Source organism: Cornus florida, unplaced genomic scaffold (assembly GCF_030987335.1).
Source record: "Cornus florida cultivar Cherokee Brave unplaced genomic scaffold, ASM3098733v1 CherokeeBrave_3.0.0_Hap2_Chr04, whole genome shotgun sequence".
NCBI lineage: Eukaryota > Viridiplantae > Streptophyta > Magnoliopsida > Cornales > Cornaceae > Cornus > Cornus florida.
In genome coordinates, this window is record NW_026775574.1 from 7311864 (window position 1) to 7318554 (window position 6691).

Here is a 6691-nt window from a genome sequence, read left to right on the forward strand (position 1 = left end):
ATTCATTTCCATTCCGCTGTGGACGCTGCCACAGTGTAGGAGCTCCACTGAATTCCAAATCTGCCAAGAAAACTTATGAGTCCAATATAAAAGAAACATAATAGATAAATAAAAAATTCTCAAAACGTAAGTTGTATTTAACAACGACTTATCCTTACATATATATATATATATATATATATATATATATATATATATTTTGAGGGTAAAAAGCCACATTCCTCCAAATTCCATAGCATAAATGTGTAAAACTTCTATGCATTGCATCCTAACGTTTTAAACACACGAATCGATATGCTACCGCCTAAATGGAGAGACACCCTCTATGAAAGTAAATATAATATATAAAAACTGACCTTCCTCATTAACGCACCTTGCTTCCGATATTGAAGACATCCCAAATCACGGTTTCCTATTCCTATGTTGATTTACGCAGTGGCAAAGATTTCCAACGATCTCCGGTTATCCATCGTCCACCTTTCTTACAAGTGTTACTCGTATTGACAGTTATATACATGTTTTTCCCAAACCTAATCCCTAGAACTGACAGTTGATGTCTCGATGTTCCTGATAACCATCCGAGTGCATTGAGAAGAAGTGTCGATTGTGAAATCGCATTCATTCTGAAAGCACTAACAGAAACTAATCCTTGAGTACCGTACCCTCTAGCTAAGTAAAGTAACACTTCCATGAAGGTCAACCCAATATCTGCAGTTGACTTCCTTATTTCCTGTGATAATAAGCCGTGTCATTGTTATATAGGCTGAAACTTCAACTGCGATCTTAACAACAAATCGAAGGATATGAAGATCCAATCGGTTGTTGAGAGCGTCCACTTCCTTTTTCTCTTCCACCGGACAGAACTTAATGCAAAGTGTGAATCACCACGTTGATACATCTAAGTCGTCTTATAATCCCCTCTATCCATATGCACTGATGTCCCACTAGTGCGACATAAACCAGAGTTAACCAACATACTAACCAAAATCCTTACCCTTTGTAAAAGTCAGCAACCCTTCATCCGAATCCATGAAAATGTTATATTATTTGAACATAGAAAATGTCTACAAGGACCTAGTAACCTTGAATGGTCCATCTCGATCATATCAGAAATGGTGTCCTAATCACTACGTCTCTCTATTTGCCGATCCTCCAAACAACTACTTCATACCATGAAGCATTTTGTTTTACACCAGGATGAATAAAGAACTAAGAGGTGTAAATCTCAGTCTTTTAGTCTGCTAACATCAGCTTTCGTCTACACCCATTATCTAAATTGGAGCATCTACCAAAGCTAACTCTACCACTGAAGTCCATGCATCATTGATCCGTAATAGACCTGCCGATACGGAAAGTCAACCGAAAATTCCATTCATCGAAAGTCAACGAACTATGACTTTTGTACACACGCCGTGCACCGCTTCCTTATACAGGTGTTCGGTCTCACCTTCCTGTCCTTGACACACCCTTCTTTGCTAATAAGTAAGTGTTAGTCTGACTCCTTGTCTTGCCTCAAAAGAATATGGAACTTTTCCCATCCTCCCTATAGTTATTAACGTCGGAGCAACAGCTAATCGTTGTGACTTACGACTCTAAAAAAAAATTTCCCACATTTTATACGATGTAGAAACTTTAGTTCCTCCTCCAAGTTTAACACCAGCAACCCCTCCGAATGACACCCTCGTAAAATAATGTCTGGCTTACGAATAGATTGATAAAGCTTTCCTCTCCTGGCGTCATTATAATAAGTACCTACAAGCACGATATCCCCCATCCGAACTATAGTGGCATCACAGTGATCTTTACCTACCACAACCTCCACGAATACCGCCACATTAACACCCACCCTTATTAGGGTGTTGTAAAAACGAATCTCTACCTAGCATAGAGCATATCAAACTAATCATTTTAGATTATCCGACTCGTGTTGATAGTTTAACTGTCCCCTCCTAAATAACATACCATATTGATGCATATCCAGGTCCAATAGATTGGCTAGAAGTTTGTATTTCTACCCAATCCTATGACCATACATTCACAAATCCTAGCGTACATAGCGCTATTACCAATGTCATCAAAATAATAGTTGGTCGATCATATACTTGTGTCCCCAACCAATCCATACTCCCAATCCGGACTAATTAACACAAATGAAATACGTAATAACAAAATCGAAACACATAACAATCAAAGATGAAACACGTAAATACACACAATACACAAAACAACCAAAATAAGATATACTTAAGACATCCTCCATTCCAGAGAAGAAAACCTCCTTTGAACTCAAATTCACAAAAGTTCATTCCACAGTTTCGTTGGTAATCACCCAACCTTAAAACCGATCCGCTAAACATAGCTTAATTACACAATCGGTAGCCTAAGCAAATACCAAAGGGCTTCCCCTCATCCTCCTTATACGCGGAATGCAAACCGTCTATCGCGGCTTTACAACTCAATGTAAAACGTCACAACCTAATCCCCATACTCTCTGGAATGTGATATAAAATCACGTCTTTGTTCTGGTAAGAACTCCATCCGATTCCCAAACTCCTAAAGAGTACTTTTCAATTAACTCTCTGAGAGACGATACGAAATACATCCATATGTAGAATGGTTAACGCCAACGCTACCGGTATCATTCACTATACTGCTGGTGAATGAGAGCACCCTCGTGTGATCCTTCATCTTCAAGCTTCACTATCCCCGTTCTTAGAGACGCTGATACCTCCTCTTTAGGATCATTTTCAGAATCTTACTCTTCGCTTGTCTCCTTTTTGAGAACATCTTAAGTTGTGTTGGCCCCGTTATGCGGTGACCTAACACCCACCCCTCAATCCGTTATTGACGTATACTTCCTAAGTAATACCAACCTCGAAACTACCTTCGATCCCAAGTTCTGCTTCTGGCAAAGAACTTGACACCGGTACTCCTTTACGCCTTTGGGTCCGTATCGCTTTCGCCGTGAACCCCATCCGCTTCCTAGTGTCAACCATTCTGTATCTACAGAATTCAAGTGACATCAACTCCTCCTAACGAACCATAAATAGAGTACAACGAATCTTAATATGGTTCTAAGTTTTTAAGAGACGCAACACAGAAGTCTTCTAATAAAAACACTCCAAAGAACACTAGAACCTGGAGTGCTCAGATACCAACTGTGATAACCCCAGATTTCCGAATGCGGGTTGGCCAGGCCTACGCCCGATTACCAGAGGATATCAAACCAATTAGTAATAAACGAACACAGAATACAATTAAGGAAACAGGAATAAATAAAACTGCCAAAAAGAAACTAGAATGATAATCCAAAACTGAAAACCTCAGAATAAAATTTTATAAATAAAGTATTAATATGATACATCCAACTTTTCCAACTCTAATACAACTCGGGAATCTATCTGGTGGACCCCTAATAAAACCAACACTGAGAAACGAATCACCGGAAAGGAATCCAATGCTAAACCATGCAGGAACCTCCTATGCCATCGGTAGAGTGAGTAGTCGTCTTTGCTCGGCACGTACAAGCTCTAAGACCTGATACCGTCTGTTACCTAAAAAATAATGGTGGGTCAGGCCCACGAACAAGTTCTATGCTAACTACAATCCAAACAGAGACCCGATACGCAGATACATCCTAGATATCTCAACCATATCTATATAGTCTGTAAATTAATATACATATATAACCACACTACAGTACTCTCACTAGACTATGTTGAAGGTCTCAACCTGAATAGAAGGCAACATGCAAAACGCACCTGAGTGGGCATGACTACCTAAGCCTAACAGGGTATACCTCAACCAGCATAGCTAGCTACGCATCTTACCGCATATACGCTCCATAATCGTCGACTACGAGACTCAAGCTTAGATCGCGGTACCATAACTTACATATATAAATTCCCATCCAAACCAATGTAGTGCCGCTCAACTGTTTGTTGCCATGACACAACATAAAATTAAGATTTAAATGATTTAATTAAACCCTAATCCTTATTACTACAAAAATATAAACAACCATCCGTTATATCGTTCAACTGTTTTAGTTGACAGGACATGCATCCATGTAGGATTTAACTGTTTTAGTTAATCCATTCCGTATGTATAAATTGGTAGGGATTAGCGTTTTGATTTAATCCGTCCCTCCGTATGCCACCGTCCCATATCGGTGCATAACATGCAAATGATCTGTAAATAATGCAACATTATAAGCAGTACATCAAATAAAGTCCACATTATCCATATAGTTGATAAACATAGAATTTAAAAATCATCAACTAAAAATCCAGAATCCATCCATGTAATTAAACGAGACAAAGTTTACTAATTCGTCAAGTTAAATTCCAGCATCCATCCAGGTAATTGACATAAATTTTTTATTTAATTCTTCAATTAATTCCAGGCCAACGTCCAATCAGATTGACTGAACTTAAGTACCAGTTCAGCAATTTAAGTCCAAACCCTAATCCAAATAATTGCAATGTAATACTTAATATTACAGCAATTAAAATTCCAAGCTTAAATCCATGCATTGCAGAAAAGTATTTAGTAATTCAACATTTAACATTCAAGATTTGCATAGATCGAACTTGTTAATTAAATGATCCTAGCATGCAACCACAACAAGAGTTACAAATATATACATACTCCGTTAAATTGCTAAAACTAAATTAGGCAATTTAACTTCTTCCATCCGTTAACAACTTGCACTGTTGTATACCTTCCTACGGTTAAATCCTTGAGTAAAAAGACATTAATTTATTAAAAGTGGCTCTAGTATAGCATGATATAATGTTTGGAATCCATGTTCCAACTCTTTTTAATTTTTAGACACAGTTTGCACCAATAAATCATTTCGGTCCGCTAAGTCCGTAAACTGCCTGCAACTTGCCTTAGATTTTCCTACGATTTAAAACATTGGCAAATAAACAAATTAATGCATTCTAGGGCTTTAATACTCCATGACTTAGTATTTAGAAACCATCACAGTAGCCCAAAACACAGTTCAAAAAACCACATTCGAACCAAACAACGCACAAACTGTTCCAGAACTCATATAGGATCACGGAGCCTTCTCCAAAATAAGTGGAGCAGGCTCTAAACTATCTAGAGCCGGCTCTCCCACAAGGGGAGCCGGCTCCCCTTGCCTAGAGCCAGCTCTCTCCATGGGAGAGCCGGCTCTCTCTCCCCTTTGAGAGCCTCTGTTACCTCTGCAACTTCTACGGCCTTTCAGCTTCATCTCCCGCTGCTTCAACCCACTCTGTTTTTCATCAAATTGATCCTAACAGACTAATATACATCCATTGATATTCTAGTTATACATTCAAACCAGTTTGCATTCAACATAACCATAAGAACCATTACCGATTAATTTACGTTTTAACAAGAGGTGATATATTTCAATTTCCAGAAACAATATCATTGAATCTAAAGACATACAAACAAGCAATATAGCACTTATTAAGCATATATTATTCAGTTAATCTCTGATTAAAATCCTAGCGAACATCTAATGATGCATAGAACACAGGCAACGGGAAAAAGAAAGGAAAGAACTTGCCTTTACAGTTTTTGGACTCAAAACTCTGTTACCGTCGTTGTAAGTTTTTCCGGTGATCCAATTCACTGTTAAATCTCCTATGGCTCACTCTTCCCTTCTCTTATATCCGTTCTTCAAGCCACGGCCAAGCCCTCACCAAAGTTGCTCTGTTTGTTTCTCACAACCTCCCTGTTTTCACACTGTGTTTTGATACGTGAATATGATTTTCCAACCCTTCTTTCAGGCTATAAACATATATATATAGGCACAGATAAAACTTAATTCTAATGGTAATCTGCGATAAAAACCCTAACCTAAATTAAACCCTACTTGTGATACCCCTCGATTCTAGAGCCACGGGTGATCAAGTCCGAGCACAGATCCGAGAGATATCAGACAATTAATATGTAAACAAGTAGGAATAAAACTGAAGTAAGATTTAAATAATAATAAACAGAAAGAATACTAATATGAAAATCCTCAAACCTTAAATAATAATTTAATATAATTTAAATCTGTACAACTCGGGAATCCACCTAGTGGACCCCTAATCCCAAATCCTTGAATAAATTTACAGTATTAAAATCCAAAACCAAAATAAAAAGGAAACCCTATGTAACCGGAAGAGTGAGTGTCTGTATTTGCATCAACACGAACAAACTCTACGCCTAGTACTGGCAAATACCTGAAAAATAGGAGTGGGTCAGGCCCACATGCAAGTTCCAATCTATTACAATCCGTACATAAACCTGATATGTAGATACATCCTAGATAGCTCGACAATATCTACAATAGTCCATATATATATATATATAGATACACACGATATGATGCTCACTAGCCTATTACATAGTTTAGCCTGGGTAAAAGGTGACATATAAAACACGCTTTTCAGCGGCCAAGTACCTAGACCTACCAGGGAACATTAGCTATATCTAGCTACTCAACCTTTGCAATATACGCACCCTAACCGTGATCAGGAGACTCAAGCTCGTATCACGGTACCATAAATATATATATAAATTCCTTCCTAGTGCAGAAAGATAAAACAAATATCCATTATGTCGTTCAACTGTTTTAGTTGACAGGACATGCATCCATGTAGGATTTAACTGTTTTAGTTAATCCATTCCATATGTATGAAGGGGT